The following is a 20,046-nucleotide window of genomic DNA, read 5'->3' as shown; positions in this document are numbered from 1 at the left end:
GCGCTAAATATCGTCCCGCTAAGCGGGAAACTCAAACCTGCTGCTCCCTGCGCCAGGAACACACCGGCATGAGCGCACACTTCCCGATGACAGCGGGAGTGCCGCGGCTCATCGGGAGACCGAGCGCGAGGCTCTCGCTGCCAAAGGCAACGAATATCACTATGCAAACAATGCAGTCAAAGCAAACAAAGCATACCAAGCGCGATAGTCGCGCAGAAGCAATATTAAAGCGGCGCAAACCTAATCAGAATAATATTTGCATATCGTAATCATTAGATATAAAAGAACATATAGTACACTTAACTGCCTGCGTGAGCAGCAAAGAAAGAGGACGATTTCCGGTGATGGTGGCTCTTCTGGGACATTACAGGATGTAATGTGTTACATGTGCATCATGGGAAATGTAGTTTATTTACATAATACAAAGTTTTTCATTGGCTGCTGTGAGTGGCAATAAATAGAAAGAGAAGCATAATACGAAGCCTCCGGACCTGTAATAGAATCAGGCTGTCAGTGACTCAAATCAGGTGACAAGCACCGGATCCCCCTAGAGGAAGGCTATATATAGCAGCCTAGCCTTCAGGGAAGAACCGGTTGCCTGCCCAGATGCATGCTGGTTGGTGGAGTTCCCCTTCCTACCCACATGCATACACCTCCTGGGTGGGATCGGGACAGTATTGCTTTTGTTTTAAAATATATGTGTTACGTTTTTAGTAGTGATTAATGTTATGTTAATTACATTTTGCATTTTTTAATTCTGTAGCGGGTTGTGGGTTTATAGGGGAATAGGTCGGCAAGTAATTTAAATTTAATAAATGAATTAATATTTTTTATTTATTAGTATTTATTCAACTTAGATTTTATAGTGTTAATTGTGGTAATTCATTTATTATTAATGAATTATTAATTGGTTGTTATTTTTTTTTAATTCATTAATTCATAAATATGTTATTGTGTTATTATTTTAGGAGCGGGTTGTGGGTTTATAGGGGAATAGGGTGGGAAGTAATTTAATTATAATAAATTAATTAATATTTATTAGTATTTATTTAATTTAGATTTTATAGTGTTAATTATGGTAATTAATTTTTTGTTAATTCATTATTAATTGGTTGTTAAAAAAGAACCGGTTGCCTGCCCAGATGCATGCTGGTTGGTGTATTTCCCCTACCTACCCACATGGATACTACTCCTGGGTGGGATCGTGATAGTACCCCTCTGCAATGGCCGCCGTCCCGGCGGACTACCAGGTTTAGTAGGGTGACGTGCATGAAACTGTCGGAGGAGCAGGGGACAATACAAGTTGTCCACTGGTTCCCAGGTGCGCTCTTATGGACCATAGCCTTTCCAGTGTATGAGATAATAGACCCTTCCTCTGGTTCTCTAGGAATCTAGTATGCTCTATACCTCATATTCCTCCTCCCCTTCTACTACCACAGGCTTGGGACCATCTAGCAACCGAGTGTGGGGCAGGCATGGCTGTAAAAGGGAAATATGGAAAACGGGGTGGATTTTCCAATTCCTTGGAAGTTGCAGTCTCACGGCTACGGGGTTTATAACCTGTGTTATGGTATAGGGTCCTACATACTTAGGTTTAAGCCTGTTGGATCCCTTCATCTGTAGATTTTTTGTGGATAACCACACCTTATCCCCTATTTTATACAGGGGCCCAGGGGAATGCTTTCCATCAGCGAACCGTTTGGTGGCTTCCTGTGCCTCTCTAAGCAAATGGTTTTTTGTGTCTATGAGTACTGCACGGAGATGCGCGTGGTGAGGTTAGATGGGTATTTTGATGTTATTGGCAAGTCGAAAGGAAGCATGTTTGGATTGTATCCATACAAACAGTAAAACGGGGAACAACCCAACGTGGTGTGTTTGCTGTTGTTGTAGGCAAACTCTGCCGTCCAGAGCAAGGTACTCCACTCAGCCGCATGGTGCAACGAAAAACACCTCAGGTATTGCTCCAGTGTCTGGTTTAACCTCTCGGTTGTTCCGTCCGTTTGTGGATGATAAATGGTTGAAAGCCGCGCGTCTATTTTCATGATGTTGCATAGTTCTTGCCAAAACCAGGACGTAAACTGAGAACCTCTGTCCCTTATGAGAACCGTTGGAATGCCGTGTGCTCTCACCACATGTTGTAGGAATACGATGGATAACTCGAAGGAAGAAGGTATGGCCTTCAGCGGTACAAATTGACCCGTCTTGGTTAAGTGATCCACCAAGACTAGGATGACGGTGTGCCCGTTACTGGGTGGCATTTCCACTATAATGTCCATGGAAACGGTGTGTCATGGAGTGTCTGGAATGGGTATAGGACACAGTAACCCCACCGGTTTGGTATGCCTGGTGTTGCCTTGGGCGCATACGGCACACCCCATGATGTACTGCCGTACATTTTCTCGTAATCCAGGCCACCAGAAATGCCGTTCTACTAGGGCTATGGTCTTGTAGATTCCCATATGTCCACCCAAGGACGTGTCATGAGCCTATTTGATCGCTCGTTCTTGCAAGCGGGCTTCGGGTAAGTATAAAGCATGGAGGCGGTAAAGCAAGTCCTCCTTCTCGCTTCTTCGTTCACCCAGGCCTGTGTATCCATGCCCAACAGCTCGATCCTTAGATTGTCCAGGAAATCGTCTTCGATCACTATGGCGATCTCTTGACTGGGGAATGCAGCTTTGCTTAAGATGGGAGGAGGAGTTGTGAAGAATTGGTCTTACTCTTTAGGGGGTTTGTTCGGCCTAGACAAGGCACCCGCCTTGCCGTGTTTACTCCCTGGCTGATATTTTATCACAAAGTCGTAGTCTGCGAAAAAGAGAGACCAACGCAACTGTCTGGGCTTAAGGGCTCTAGCCGTCTTCAGAAATAACAAATTCCGGTGGTCCGTGAAGATCTCGATGGTGTGTTAAGCCCCCATTAGATGATGCCTCCATTCCTCACATGCCCTTTTTACCGCCAACAACTCCTTGTCAGAAATGCTGTAGTTAACCTCGCATGGAGTCAGCTTCTTGGATGATAAGGCCACAGGATGAAGCTGTCCCGTTTCTGGATGTCTTTGTGAGAGAATACCTCCTATGGCGTAATACGAGGCATCGGTTTGCAAGACAAAGGGCAATTGTATGTCAGGGTGTCGTAATATCGGTGCTTTCGTGAAACAAGAATTTAGCGTCTGGAAGGCGGCTTCCGCCTGTTCGGTCCACGATACTCTCTTCTTGAGTAGGAAAGTAAGGGGTTGTATTGTCTGTGAAAAGTTCTTGATGAAACGCCGATAAAAATTAGAGAAGCCGATGAAACTCTGTATCGCCTTCTGGTTCATCGGGGACTTCCACTGGGTGATAGCCTCCACTTTCCTTGAGTCCATGCATATTCCACTGGCGCTGATGATGTACCCCAAAAACTCAATCTCAGAGGCATGAAAAAGGCACTTCTCTAGTTTGGCGCACAAGAAATGTTTTTGTAGCTGTTCTAGGACCTGTTTCACGTGAGTAACATGCTCTGCGACATTAGAAGAGTAGATCAAGATGTCGTCTATGTAAACCGTACACATTATGTCTAGGAGACCCCGCAAGACTTCGTCCATGAAATACTGAAATGCCGCTGGGGCGTTATAAAGTCCGAACGGCATTACTTGATACTCGAAGAACCCAAACTTCGTACGGAAGGCAGTCTTCCACTCGTCTCCCTTCTTGATTCTCACCAGATGGTAGGCTCCTCTGAGATCTAGCTTTGTGAAAATGGTAGCTCCTTTTTGCTGGTCCAGCAACACTACCCCAGATCAGTGCTACAGCGGATAGGGCGATGCAAAAACATACAGTGCCACAGGGGCTGTGGTCTGGAAGGGACCTTCTACTTCCTGATATGGGAAATGCCCGATACTGCAGGGGTATTGGCAGAAAAGAGCTGCGGCAGTGGTGGGATTGGAGGTCCGCTTACACCTAAATGGTTTCTGCTGATAACCGCAGGAACTGGAGAGTGGCCAAGGCAGGTGCAACACTGGCTAGCGTAAGCGACAGTAGTGGCAAAACGGAATGTGGCAAAGAGATGGGGGGTGGCCACAGTCCAGACACTTGAAGAGTGGGAAAATGACCTGGACTGGTATTGGCAAGCTGAGCTTACAATCTACAAGAGCAGGGGGTGTCCCAAAAAGGGGGAGAAAATCTGTGGGGCTTGGCAGACTTACCAAAGCCTATAAGACAAGCATTGTGATGTAACAGGTCTCTTGTTAGTTATTAGGGGTGGAAGTTGTAAATTGAATAACTTACAAAATGAAAAATGTAATGTTACCACAATATATTTAACCCCTGTATGTACAAACTATTGTACGCGTACCAATAAAAAAGAGTTAAAATAAAACAATGTATGCAGCAGAATCTGCCAGAGGGGTACCACAGGTGGGAATGTTTAAAAACATTATACAATGTGTGAAGGATATACAGGCAGAAGCCTCCCCAGAGGAAAAGAAATGTGGAAATCACATGGGAGGGTGGATGAAGAAGGATATTAGGTGGATTTGACAGAGGAACAGAGGTGGATGTTACCGAAATGTTATGTGAATGCAGTAGTGACCATGGCGCATGAGCCGACCCACATAAGTGTGAGGGGCATAGCGAGGGTACTGAATGACATATGGTTTACCACTAACATAGCAAAAAGTGCAACGGCCTTAGTTAAAAGATGTATGATTTGTGCTTTGTACAATCCAGGAAAGGGCACACCTACCATGTTAGAACACTTTGTGCCCCCAGACTTACCCTTCGACGTCCTTTCAGATGGACTTTATAGAAATGCAGAGATTTAACAACTTGAAGTAAGTCCTAGTTGTAGTGTGTATGTTTAGTAAGAGGATAGAAGCCTACCCTTTGAAGGATAATACTGCATTAAGTACTGCCAAAGTGTTGTTGAAGGATTACTTTCCTCGTTATGGAATTCCAAGGTTCCTTTGGAGTGACAACGAGCCTTATTTTGTTGGGCAGGAGATGGAAAGGGTGTGTTCAAACTACAGATAAGACCGAAGTTCCATGCTGCCAATTACCCGCAATCGGCCGGATTGGTGGACGGTTATAGTGGCACTCTGAAAGCCAAACTAGGGAAGATATGTGCCAGTACCAGTCACCTTGCCAATAGCTCTGTTACCCATTAGGACCACTGCGCATACTACTATGGCCTGTCACCTTATGAAGTGGTGATGGACCAAACGGCTAATGTATGGGGTGTAACTCGACCAAATAAGTTTTCTGAAATTAAATATCTTTTGCTTGTGGACTATTGTAAACAACTGACTAAAGATTTGCATTTGATTCATCGACAGGTCATGGCCAGCCTGCTTCCTCGTCCTGACGGACCAGGTCACAACATCAAGGAAGGCAGTTGGGACTTGACAGGTAATTTTCAGAGGAAACACTGCCTTAGCACCGGTGGAAGGGTCCAGTGCAGGTGCTGCCCGCCATTCAGACTGCGGTGAATGTTGTCGGGAGGAAGAACTGGGTTCACACATCTCACTTCAAACTTGCACCTCTGCCCTTGCTCTATGACCAATGGGTAAGGGAAGGCCATGAGGAACAGGGTCAAGACTGATTTGCCCATGGCTGGGTCTAAACTGGGGTGGCATGGTGAGCAAAAGAACAATGGATTTACCCCAGATCTTTTACTTGGGGGTGAATGCATGATTTATTCAGCATTCCGTCCATCAATAGTTTGCGTAGCACAAGCTCTCAAGGATGGTCAAGTCTTTGTGTACAGGAATCCCGAGTGTTTGGGTTTAACAGTGACTTCACTGAAGGGTACAGAGATATTTCGTAACATTTCCATTTCAGAGGTCTCTTCACGAGACACACTCATGCAAGTGTAATCATGGCGAGCTATGGGCTTCATCTTTGGCAAGTGTATGTGGGGCATCCATCCTTGCTCCCAGTCTATGCCATAAAATTGTGTTTATGTTCAGCTTGGGCAAAGAAGCAGCAGAAGTTGTTAATGCTTCAGGATCTCTTTGACACCGCTGCCGGGACTGTGAACTGGAGTCTGACCATGTGCCGGCAGTGAGGGCTCAAAGCCCTCAGGCCAAAATCCTTAAGCAATGACCTTCCATTAGATGGCAAGAACTTATTTGTGCCCTCTGAGGTCTAAGAGTAAAGTGGCCAATCCACTGACTGCCATCCAAGCAGTACTGCTGAGACCGTTGCATCTTTTCTAGAATAGTAAACCTTCCATTCTTTCAAGACTAAGGGGTTCTTTTGCTCCAAACCCCGTTTGAACATGTTCATATTTGGGAAACAGACAGTCAAAGAGGAGGTATTTCAGAGAGGAGAATAAACTCTCTCCCCTGGCCAAAATTTCCTCTTGCCTTCCCTGGGGACCAGCCACCTGCCTCAGCACTATCTGAGGAGGCTTACTGCACTTTAATGGGGGAGTGGAGTTCTGGTAGAAGCTCTTCGCACTCAATCTATTCCTGAGCAGGCATCTCCATTGGTCACATAAGTGTGAATTGTTTGGGATGTTTTCTACCCCATCTTCAAAGTCTTTCAGTCAACCATGTATTGATGCCTTTGCAAATAATCCAAAAAGCAAGTGGGATCATTTCACATCTTGGATCAGCAGGCGGCCTGGAATCCTTGGAGATCACCTAATGTTGGATTGGTTGGGGGTGTTATTGTCCACCTTCTCTAACCCACTCACACTAAAGGTCTTCTAGGTGATATGGAGAGTCCAAGTCACTCTAGTGGCTCTGGCATGGCCAATCAAGGTCTGGTCCTTCGGCCTGCTCCACATCCACCTTTCCTTTCCATAGAGGAAGGGAGAGTGATGCACCCCTCCTTTCCTTTGCTCAGATTGAGTGCATGGTTCCTGAAAAGCTGACCTTTCAAACATAGGTCCATCCTTAGAGAACGTGGGGGTTTTGACAAGAGCCAGGAGAGCTGAATCCGAATCTAGTACAAGAGAAAATGGTTGGCCACTTACATGTTCAACTGACAGCATGCTGTGTTTTTTATACTACTTGGCTAGCACCAGTGATAGGTGGATATTGGCAAGACGTACCTCATTGTCACTGGAGCACAGAAGAACAGATTTAAGGAGTACTTCTACACAGGTAATGAGGCTTTCAAGAGGAATCTAAAAGAACTGATACATGTATTCCCTCCGGTAAAGCATCCCCTGCACCTTGGGACACAACTGGCCACAAACCTTTAATAGGGCTGAGCCTAGGCAGCGCATGCGCTGTCTCTCGATACATGCTTGTAGCCTCTCTATGGGCTTTCAGCACGCTCATCATTTGTCATTGGTTCCTTCCTCTGACTTTCAAAATTCCTTTGGGTTCTTTAGTCCATAGCTTACATTTGCCCCACCATTTGGCTGTTTTGTTTCGCCCTGCAGACCGCCCCGGTTACATAAATCCTTTCACTATTGGACATATGTTTTGTTTTGGCACTCTATTTTTTAAAATTAATTCAGCCTTTATTGCAAATTTGGATGTTGTCCATCTGAAGTCAGGTGCTGCGTTTTATGTTTCAGCATGGCGCCCGTTTTCATGTTTCTGCCTCTGCGTTTGATGGCGATGGTCCTTTGAACCTCTATTGGTATGTGCAGTTATAATCTACACTGGAGCAGCGCTTCATATTTCACTATGGCACCCCCTTTCATGTTTCTTCCTTCACGTGTGATGACGCTGGTCCTGGAAACCTCTATTGGTGTGTGCAAGTATTATCTACATGGGCACCACGCTTCATGTTTCAGCACGGCTCTGCTTTTATGTTTCTGCCTGTGTGTGTGATGGCGCTGGTCCTGGGAACCTCTATTGGTGTGTGCAATCATAATCTGCCCGGGCCCCTTGATCCAAGTTTCAGCACGGTAGCTTCTGCATGTATTGGTGCTGGTCAGAAGCGGATTTTATGATTCCCTCTCTGAAAATGTGTTTATTTAGAAATCTAGGAGTTTGGAAGCAGCATACAGGATGAAAGGTTTGCGGAAATGCATTTGAAAAGAAAGTGTTGAAGATTATAAGTTTGCAGTAATAGCACAATTCTTTAAAAATAATATATTGTTCATTTACTACTGGCTGCTTCTATGGATGTCAAAAATAAAAGAAGGCAATGGCTAGGTTCAACAGGCGCACTCTACCACATTGGTTATTAAAGAAATTTAGAGATGTTAAGTTATTCAAGGTCAAATTATCTTCTGGTGCTTCAGGAGAAAGAGACATTCATTCCTTCGTGGATGGACAAGGTCCAGAAGATCAGAAACACAATGTCTCTGAGCACACTGAAATCCCAAACTGAGGTTGTGGTTTCAGAAGTCTTTTTTATTTTTCAATCCTCTTAGACATGCCTCTTTGCCAACACATGTTTCGTCTTATGCTGTCTCAATCAAAGTAGACTTCTTCAGGGTAAAGTATTCAGTCAAATGACCAAGCAATAATAGAATCCAAGGTATGGACTGTTGGCGTAATGAATGAATTATTACAATATGTATTCTTATGATGAAGCCGGGAAAGTGGGAAGATTTGTTTGGAAGCTTGTCTGTAGTTGTATACCATACGGGTGGGTCCACAGAGTATGCGAGGTCTTGCGTTCTCAACTGTTTGTTCCGTTTTATGCATGCGGCATATAAAACGTGCCTCTATTCAGCGCATGGTCATTTGCTTCATATCTTCCACCTGCTTCAATACATTTTGTGTTCTATGCGGGATGATGGTGGTGATAGTGATGTGACAGATCCAGGTTTAATGTAGCATGACCGCGATGGCAGCAGTGTGAGCACTACTCGTGCAACCCCTGCTTTCCACTGTTTGCTCTACATCTCCTTTCATTCCTATCTCTTTAAATAGGTCAAATAATCACTCCACTGCAAATAAAAAATAATTTTGTCTCATTAAACTCAGCAAAAAGGCTTTAGGCATGCTTTTGGAAGTAGTAGGTCACTGATCAGTCCCGTGTGGGTTAGGATGCTAAAATGATGTACTTTTGCCTGTACTTGTGGTGAACGGTGACGCCAACAAGTTATGGGCAGTTGGTTTCAAACTATGAAGTAAATGTTGTACTCTTGAGGGATCTTGCTTGCTTGCATAGCACTAGTATGGATCGTATTGTTTGCAGATGGTTCCTCATCATGGGAGTACGGTGAAGTTGAGCTGGGCAATAGTTTTGTTTCCAGTGCAATATGTTAAGATCTAACACACTTTAGACTTTGCAGTGACTATAGAATGAGATTGTCATACAAGCATGAAAGTGGTAATATAATGTTCTTTTGCACTGTTGCCCCTGAGCTCAATCCATTTGCACCCAGTGACTGTGATTTTCAGGTTGAAGGAGTGTTAAGTTCATATAGCCCTTGAGCAGTTTTGAAGTCTTGCACTGTGTACTAGCAGGCAGCGTCTTTCTGTGCCTACCTTACTAGTATTCTGCTGCATGTCATCTTCAGTGCACTGTTTAGGTTCAGAAAGCACTGGGTTCAACAACTAATGAAGTAGCACTTCCCTGCGAGAAATCCAATTTAGTACTTGAAAAACTTGAGTGGGGAAAACTACATGTCGACCGTTCAAATTAATTTCGTATTCCCCTATACTAATTCCCCACTTATCCTGTTTGTGTTCCGGAGTAGCGGGCTACCCGCCGAAAAGTGTATCAACACCTCATCAGGGGTAGCAAGCGATATATAAATGCAAACACTTCCCTCTTCTATCTCTCCGCTATTCTTTTCTATCCAAATAACAGACTAACAGGTCTACTGCTCAAATTAATTTCATATTTCCCTATACTAATTCACCACTAATCCTTTTTGGGTTCCGGAGAAGTGTGCTACTCACTGAAAAAGTGCTGCGGCGCCTCGTCAGGTGGAGTTAGCGCTATATAAATGCAATTACAATTACAATTTGTTTTATGTTTTAGTGGAGTTTCGGAGAGTGCAGGAAGACGTGCCTGCTTCGTAACTGCCTTTCACCAGTCTGTGCATCTTGCACCGAGTTCTCGGCTCGCTGTCATGTATTCCTCCCAGTCTTCTCTGTGTCCTTAGCTCTGTCATGAGGCCTTTGGTGGTGCTCGGTCTTGGCAGAGCCAGTGCCAGCAAAGAGACACAGTGCGAGGATAGTGGAGGTGAGTCTTAGAGGAGACAGGGTACATTTTCCACTCCATCTTCTCACACTTCCATGTCCTGACACTCAATACTACTGCGTAATCTTCCAAAAACGCACATCTCTGGGCCACATGCCTCCTACTCGCCTTTGACTGCTGCAGTTACAACATACCTATATTTCACTTAATGGTATGATTATTGGGAGTTGTATCGCCACCCCGCTATTTAGTCCATGCTCAGTTCCTATCTCACAAGTACCCCTCTAGTCTCATTAGAACATCCATACCCAGTGCCTCATTGTCTCCTGAGGGTGAATCCCAAGTTTTCATTAAGGCACATATCTGCCCACTCTCTCAGTCACGTATCATTTCGGGGCCTCCCTTCTCATTCCAGAGACACACCACAATTACCATAGACATTATTTATTTTTATTTTCACACTATCTTCATGCAGCTTCTATGTTGCTCCCCACCCATGATTAACCCCGTACCCAGCTCTATAATTTTTTTTTTTTTTACATTTATTTTTGGAAGGGCCAGGTAGATGCAATTTGCTTCAGGGCCACTACTTTGTTTAAAAAATCTATTTGGCATATCCACAATTCTGGAATAGCCACAGCAATTACAATACAATACAATATGATGACATATGAATGTGTGCATGTTTGATAATGCATACATGTGTATACATCAACTTTTCTTTTTTACTAAGAGTATTCAGCATCATTAATATTCTTTTTTTATTTGGTAATTCTGAAAAGCATCGGCAATTGACCTGCAATGGCAAAGCCAATTCTCAAAGCCAAAAGTCTTGGCCTGTTGGCTTTGCCAATGCTTGGTATTAATGCATTTAATCCGTTTTTGGTAAGATGCAAACTAATACAGAATGGAGGCCAGAGCACTTTACAATATGGAGACATTATCATACCCTATTTAGGGATTGATACATCAGTGCTCATTAAAGGTAATATGAGTTAGCCACTGATGTGGTCAATTGTTGCATTGAACCATAATCACGCCTTTCACCCTTCCGACAGCACAACTGAGGCACCCTGGAGCTATGGTGTAGGAACTCCCTGAGGGGAGGATTACTGATGGGGTGGGTGGTCTTCCCAGGGGGTATAATTTAGTCACAAGGCAGAAGAGGCTGTCCTTTGTTCTAGACTCTTATCTGCAAATCCTCACAATACTAGGCCTTGCCTGTCTTGCTTCACCCTCCCCCCCCCCCCCCCCCAGTGCTCTGTGAGGTATGTCTCTATGCGTTGGGGCTATAAAAGTGCTTGGCTTTGTTCTCCCATGTATGCTAACTTGATTTCGTATTCACTATTGTGAGTCTTGCATTATTGTTGAGTTTGGTAACATAGAGTATATTTTCGCAGAGACCCACTGTCGCTGTTCATAATCCGTTTGTTGATTGAAGCTTCTTTACCCAGTTTAAGGGGCACTCGTTTGGAAACCTGGATGTTCGGTGACCTCAAGGAAGGGTAGTGCAGTTCAGACATCCGTTGCTTGGGGATGTCCTAGTGACAGTTGCTGTCCTTCTCCACTGAGTCTATATCTTTCTGATACATGGCTGTAATTATGGGTAATTCTGCACTCTTGCAAAATGGTGATTATCTCCAGTCATTTGATAAAATTGCCACGGAGGTATCACTTAGGCTTGTTCTGAGGGGCAGGTTCTCCCTTGGTGTCTGTCTGTCTGAACATTTAATTGTTTCTATTGTGTACTGATAGTCAAAGCACGGCCCGGGGGCCGCATGCGGCCCTCCCGACCTTTATATGTGGCACACTGTCTGGCACTGGGTTGCTGTTTATTCGAATCAACACTAACATTAAAATATATTATATAAACAGGGAAGCATTTATTTAAATGTTAATTACAGTTAAGGAACGAAAGGAACTAGGATGTGCACTGCTTAACTTTAGGAACACATTGGTTTATAAAGGCATCTTGCAGCAAACGTGCAAAAATATTTGTATTTTATTAACATGCAGAACCGTTTCTTCTTGATAAACAGATTATGTCAGTGCATTGAGGAGGATTATTTTTTTTAAGTAATAGTTTCCAAAGTGAATTTAGAAACATTTATGCTTCTCTCCTCACCCTGACGACAATGCCAATAGTGAACTAATGGGCAAGTCAGTTTATATGTGCACCCTTAGGTTGGCTGGGTTTTCTATAATACATGAACAACATTATAGCGTATTAAATCAAACACAGATGTTTTTGTTCAGCGCACATCGTGAAGTCACATATTTCTAGGTCCTTTTATACGTGGTGATGAACAAAAAGGAGGGAAAGTGAAATAAAACAATTGCCCAGGATCACACAATGTGATCAAGTGGAGAAGCCAGGATTAAACCCAGGTTTTCTGATTCCACATTGTGCATTTTAATTCAGCCATTAGATGTACATGCTTCGATTCCCCTACACCCATCTTAACAACCCCTTACCGACCCCCTGACTACCACCCTGCCGGCATCACTGAGGCCCCCGGTCCCACCAGCGACCAAACATTTTGTCCTCTGGGAAAATGTTTGCGAGTGCCCATGGCGTAGATGTAGATTAACATTTTGACCTTCTTCCACTTCCTGGGTCATTCATAGATGAACATTTGGCTTTGCTTTTTCATTGTAGTTCCTCTTTTTCCTGCTTTGGTTCTGCTTTCTATTGTAATAGGGTGGCATACACATTCATGTACAAGGAAAGGGTGAATGCTCTGTGAGTACAATCTAAAATTCCAAACATTCCACATTTTTATATCTTTCATTAGGCTGACAGAACCATACAACCCATCGGTAACCTTGTGAGTACCTAGAAAGGTTTGTTAAAGATGTATGGTTTAGACAAGGTGTCAAGAGGAATGCATGTCTGTCTGCGAAATTAAACTGATCTTTTCAACTTTGGTTGATCTTAATACAAAACGTTTTGTGTGTGGAAAACTGCACTCTAATGTAGTTTCTGTAATCTTTGAAAGCTAATTTAAATATCATCTGGAGGTAAAGGCTACGGGACCCTGAAAGCTAATGGTCTTGACACACAAAAGTGCAACTGACTTCACAGATGTACATGGGGGAGAATTTCTGGTGCTTATCGTTTTACCTTATTGCCTAATATGGAGACTTACTTGTCACTTCTATTCAGTAAATTAGGAACTGAAAGCAAACGGGTTACTCATAAGAATTGGAACATTGTGCCTCTTAGTGGCTTGGGTGCTTTGGTTTTTAAAGGCTCTTTGAATTAGAGGCTCAGGAGACAGTATGTAGAGAAAAGGTGAAGTAGGTCATCCTTCGTGTGTGCCTCTTTGAAGTTTGAATGTTGTAGACAGGCAAGTAGTGCAGCACTGTGGTGACATGAAAAAGCCCGAGAAAGCGGATGCACTTCTCAGGCAGTCATTGTCCTTCTCTGCATCGAGGACAGTCCTGCAACAAATGTTGTCATTCAAGTTTTCAGAGAGTTATACAATATTGGCCAGACCTATTCTATTAAATACAGAAGATGTGTCGTTTATGAAACTGGACTGGTCAGGATGTACGAATCTGTTAAAATCTAGTAAGCATCGTCTGCGGGATTTAGACATGCATCGACCGCTTCCACAGTGGGCTAATTGGTTTAACCGCTGTCCAATCTGATTGATATCCGTGACACCGTTCACGTTACCATCCTGGACTTCGTAATGGAATTGTTGGTAACCACGGCAGTTACCCTGTATTCTCTGAAATCCAAGTATCAAGGATGCTCTCTTATTGCCCTACCCGTTTGAATCCTAGAGTCGTCCTGCTAATCCAATTACAGGGATTTTTTTAGCCACTGCGTCTACAACTGGTATCCTTACAGAACCACTATAGGACGATTGAATCCAAATACACCTCTGGCATTTTTAGAGTGCCAAGGTCCCCAGAATCCCCGTTCTGAAGAGACCCCGTAACACGAGAGGGTCGAAACATTGTCGACTACGAAAGGGAGAGTCCCAGAATACTAGAAATATTTTCTAGAATGATTGATTGAGTCTGATATCCTAAGGAGTTCCCTTCTCATTCCAATAACCAATCGCTTCTTGTATTATTGTCACTGCAGTTACTTCACAATTTTGGTTATGGTCACTTCAATGGGGTCACATGAGTCACGTTTCAACATGAAATTGTACATTGTGTGAAGACACAGCAGAAGTCTATTTTTTCTATTTTTATCAGATTATTATTGCAAGTAAAATACGCCGACTTCGGCTGAGGTGGGTGTAGCAGAAGTATGTTTGTTTGTGGGCTGTTCTCTCCTGATTTATATATGTTCCCTACAATCAAATAAATGATATTACCTAAATGCTACACTTACTTACTCTATTGCATATTAATTTTCGTTTAAATCGCACAAGAAACTAAACTCCTTGTTAAAATTGTATTATTTGATTCAATGAGTTCCCTGTGAACAACTGTATTTTGGCTGCTCTGTTAAAATCTGATGGCATAGATTTTAGCCAGGATCTTGCAACGAGAGACAATATTTTTGAGTAACCGGGGACCTTCACCGTTTCTGGGTGAGAATAATAGTTGCTTCAGGAAATGTAGTTTCCCTTTGAAGTTTTTGGTTTTACTTGTTTGTTTCTATGCAACAGTGAAGAAGTACTGTATCCCTACAGATATGGTACCGGAAGATGGTAGATTAAATATTGTCTGACAAAAATATAATGTCCTAAATACCATTTACAAAAATATTCCCCAGAGTATTTAGTAATAGAAAATCTACCCACAACAGGATTGATATTTTTGTAAACAATATTTAGGGAAATATATTTATGATATGCAATATTTTACCAGCAATATTAAAACCCACAACTGTCTTTAAATGCTGCCCAATTGACACCAACAGTGTAATTAATTCATCCACATTTACTTACGGCTTTATAGTTCACTACAGGTCACCTAGGCCACTTTACGGCGTTGGAACAAAGCGAGGTCAAGCATGCCAATGAAAGCTTCAGAAACCATAGAGTTAGTATCCAGCAGGATGCTTAGAATTGACCTAAATCTAGCATTCTTCAGTCCCTCCCACGAAGACATTTGACTTATTTCAAAGCCTGTTTTGGATGCTGAACTGAAATATATTCTACTAGATAAAGTGTTGAACTTTGGGTTTTTTTCTGCAAGTATTTAGTCCACTTTGTTTTTGTTTATCCACATGTTGCCATATTTTATTTCACATTTGATTTGAACATCACGTGTAGTTAGAAGTGCTGTTGATTTTGGCATGACCATTGTAGGTGATGGGTTTTTGGCCAAGGTCCAATGCTCGAGTGATTTTTATTTGAAACTAGGTTATATGGTATCAAACCCAGTGACTTCCACTCCATTATAACAAAAGCTATTACCCCGACTGTAGTGCTAGAGGCACTCTTGTGGTCTGACACCACATGATGACCTTTGACAACCATCATTTTAATTGACTTTGGTGTGTTATTTTACCCTAGCATGAATGTACGACGTCCTGCATATGCCTTGTTTCTCTCTTCGTAGTTTTGCGGTGGGAGCTGTCACAGAGTAGAACAGCCTTGCCAAGAACAGAACGTGGGGGATGTGCATTTGAAAGCATGCGAGAGAGAGAGAGAGAGAGAGAGAGGTGTGGAATGTACTGTTTGGTCTCGAAGTGCAGTGTTATGAGCAGTGGTGCACAAATGTGCACTGTGTTGTACATTGAGAGATGAAGTAGGTGATGCTATAGGCAGTGGTGAACAAATGTGAATTGTGTTTTACATTGGCAAGTATTAAGTTCTTACTATTGGCTTTGACATGGCCTCATTTCATCCTGAATTTTAACTCTGCCTAGCTTGAGCTTTTCTGCGCGCACAGACAGGCTTGCAAGTTGTTTGGGTAAATCACGTTCAAGGACTGTTTTGTGAGAGATTGTTTAATATAACCTGGAAGGCTTTCATAAGCTTAGTCAAGATAAAGGCTGGAAAATGTGAGAATTTAGAGGAAACGTGGGCACTCCTTCCTGCTGTGGAATGCTTGCCTGGAAGCTAGCCAGTTCCAGTAAGTTTCCTTGGTGAAGAGGGGCAGACTCTCGAACCTTCTAGTGTGTTTTGAGACTATAAAGCTGAGGGTTGTTGACAGCCAGGGTGGGAGCTCACTTACGGAGTAGACGTACTGCAGTAAAACGAAGGGAACCTGAGTCCCGGTCGAGAGTCCAAGCCCAGCTGTGAAAGGGCCCCCCAGCTTGAGTTGGCAAGCATGCCGAGTGAACGATCGGGTGAGGTGATTTGTTTCTGACTAGTGCCATTGTGATGTGTGGTTCCAGTGGCTGTGGTCATTTGAGGTGTTTTCTTTGTGATGTGTGAATGAGTCAGAGTGCACATCCAAAGTAATCATTTGATGTATTTAGTGTATATATCTTTCTGATTATTTCTTGCAGGACGTCCAGTACTATTTGCTGCTTGTTTATTCATTGGTATTATTCATGCATTTAACTGTTGCATTAACCAAGTGTGTTATTATTGCTTGCATATAAATATATATCTCTATATACATTTAAATGTGGTTCATTTGGCATCTGGGAAAGCCTTTCTTTTAGAGAACATTGCATAAATAAAACCCCAAGCCTTATTCTAAAAAGAGAGTATTTGCATTTTGTAAAATAAATCCCTTTCCTAGTTGTTGTTGTGTTTTATGTCTCCTGCTCTGTCGTGTTTGAGCCAGCGTGTGGGAGATTCTATATTATCTGAAAGGCGGAGCAAGACACCGACTCTGGTCTCCCTTTGATCATTAAACTAGTTTGAGGGTACTGTCCCATAGGTGAAACGTGGACCCTAGCATTGTCTTGGAAGGGGGCACAAGAGATGCAGTTTTTTGAGCTGGAGGCAAAGGAAGCATGCAACAGCCAGGATTCAAATGCCTCCACTAGCGCTGGGAGCCACTCCCCACCCAACATTATCTACAGGGCCACATGAGATAGGTGAGTGGGGTTCCTCTTAATGCCTGGGTCTGAAACACACCTACCTGGACATTATCTCCAAAGACTCTGCACCTTCTCTGCACATCTGCCTCCATAACCTCTCTGAACAGGTAAAGAGAGGTGGGCGAGTCACTGAATACTCGAGCGAGGCTCGAACATGAAGCCTGGCTCTGCATCAACTAGAGGTCCTGTTGGAACCTTAAGCCCATACCGAGGTGAGTATTCATGTGGCTTGTGCTTGCCTCCCTCTACCAAATGTGTGGCCTTACAGCCAGAGCTGCCGACCTTGGAACTTGGGAACCAGGTTTGGGTACTACTTCTGATGGTCACCTCTCCTTTTTCCCTTGCAAATAGCTTTTACATTCCTGTTGGACCTGTCAGCCCTAGGGTGGTCTCCCCATCTATTTTTTATCGTGCCTCATTTTTTTCACCCTCATTTTGATGTTGGACTTAGGTCTCCGGGCGCCTTTTCATTGCCAATCAGTGTTAAGGTGCAGGTGCTCCCTTCTCCCAAGATGGCTGCCACAGACCCCTGCTACTGCAGAGTGGTTATTCATAGTAGCACCCTAGCTGCCAGGAGCTGGCTGGAACCCCACAACAATGTTGCGACACCAGCCCGCCTTTTTTGTACCATAGGTAGAATGGGGAAGCTCCTGGAATGTGCTGGAACCTTCTAAAAGGGAGGTGTGGTTTTACTTTTGCCGCCTTGGCTAGAGGTCACCTGACCTAGGGCTACTTAAGTGAGAGGGGGAACTTTTTATAGTCAGTTGGCCAGTGGGATAAAGCAGAGCTGGAGAATCCACGCAGGAGTGTAGGCGGTAGGGCCTAGCCAGGGACTTATGCCTCTGAGAGTGACAGGATTTAGGTGCTGCCTCTTAAGTGAGTGAGGGATCCTGTGAAACCCACTGATCTTGCCCAGCAGTAGGAGGACCCAGAGAACCTCTGCCCAGCCTGACTAGGAAGGACCTAGTCGCCAACTCACTCCCTACCCCCCTGTAACAGGCCCCCCCCCCTGTAGCGTGGAGGCTGAAGCAGCTCACTGCTGCGGCCCGGAGGCCGGAAGAGTGCCCCTCATCGTCACGAGGCCCGAGGAGAAGCCCGGGGCCCCGTCGCTGCCGTCGCAGCTGTGGTGAAGGTGCGTGAGGCCGTGGCCGGCCCCCGTCGCAACAGGATCGCCTGCGGACTTCGGAGCCGGTGTGGACGCCCCCCGACGTCGAGCAAGGTAAGCCCGGAGGCTTGGGACTGACCCTGGTGCGCCCCCTACAGGCTGGGAGCCACACCGCACCCTGAGCCCGGGTTCCCTCTCCGTGGGAGTCCCCTGGTCACCACGACAGAGAGACCCCTCCGAGGGATTCGCCCCTTGTTCCCCACTGACTATTCAGAAACTCTGTGTCTCACGATCTGCACCGGAGTACGAGAGGCTCGCTCCGTACGACTCGTTGTGCTCCGTGAACTGCTCCGTTCTGAAGTATTCACTGCTATTGATTACGAGTAGTGCTCTGTTCTAAATGCTCCGAGTAGCGCTATGTTCTAAATGCTCCGTTCTGAAGTGTTCTTTGCTATTGATTACGAGTAGCGCTATGTTCTAACTGCTCCGTTCTGAAGTATTCTCTGCTATTGATTACGAGTAGCGCTATGGTCTAAATGCTCCGTTCTGAAGTATTCATCGCTATTGATTACGAGTAGCGCTATGTTCTAAATGCTCCGTTCTGAAGTATTCATCGCTATTGATTACGAGAAGCGCTATGTTCTAAATGTCCAGTGCTGAAGTATTCACTGCTTACTGATTACGAGTAGCGTTATGTTCTAATGCTCTGTGTTGAAGTATTCACTGCTTACTGATTACGAGTAGCGCTATGTTCTAATGCTCTCCTCGGAAGTATTTACTGCGTGCTGGTTACGAGTGGCGCTATGTTCTAATGCTCTGCTCTGAAGGATTCCCTAATTAGAGGTTACGAGGAGCGTATGATCGTAGGCTCTCCTCAGAAGTCCAGGGCTCAGTTATTACGAGTGGCGCTACAATCCCCAAACCCTACCACGGGGAGTAAGATATACAAGGGTGGCCTAGGGCCTGCAGGAAACATTCTGATGAATATCATACTGGTGAATCTGGTGCTGGGGGATTAAACGCTGACATAAGTGAATTGCCATTGTCATCTCACGACCTGCACATATATCTCATGAACTGCACGTATATCTCATTAACTGCATTTATATCTCATGAAGTGCATTTGTATCTTATGAATTGCATTGTTATCTCAGGAACTGCATTTATCTTGAACTGCTTGGATAAACTTGAGTTATTATGCATAAATCTCTACAGTGTGGCGTCCCTTATTGTGTGCGTTCCTGGCTTCAGTGGATGTGCGTGTTGTATGGTCGCTTTACACACAAGCCTTTGGGTGCCCCAGCCGCTCGTGTCACGTTACCCCCTTAGGGCCTGGAGACCCCAGGTCTTACAATTCCTTTTCATCATTTCCATGCCTCTTCTCTCTGAACACAATCTTCTCTAAGTTACATGCCAGTTTACCTTAATCTCAATCAATATATTTCTGAAAATCGATTACAATTTATTTTAAAGATCACAACCTCTCCGTTTTTAAAGTGATACATCTGCAACCTAACATTACCTAATCACCTCTAGCTAATCTATTAACGCCACCAAACATATGCATAAACTTCCTATCACTATGGCCCCACTGATGATCGTACCTAACTTCTATTACTTTAAACAACCACTGAGTAACTGGAGTGAATGAAATACATCAAATGGTTTCCTTGAGCGCACATAACTAATGCAATAACCAGCGATAATCAATAGCTCTGGACTAACCACTAATTCCGAAAAAGCATGCTGCCTGGCATACAGAACTTCAACGTCTTGTCTGGGGTAGTAAGCGCACTATAAATTAAATTACTTGTTCAGACAGCCCCAAAAGGCACTGAAATCAGACAGACATGTACAGCACAAAAATAATGCTTGTTTGTCTTTTTGCCTGGCATATGTGTCCCACTAACTAGATTTGTTTACAAGCAGTATGG

This window comes from Triturus cristatus, chromosome 3_2, assembly GCF_964204655.1.
Source record: "Triturus cristatus chromosome 3_2, aTriCri1.1, whole genome shotgun sequence".
In the NCBI taxonomy this organism is placed as follows: domain Eukaryota; kingdom Metazoa; phylum Chordata; class Amphibia; order Caudata; family Salamandridae; genus Triturus; species Triturus cristatus.
The sequence above is the reverse complement of the archived record's forward strand: the minus strand, read 5'-3'. Positions refer to the sequence as shown.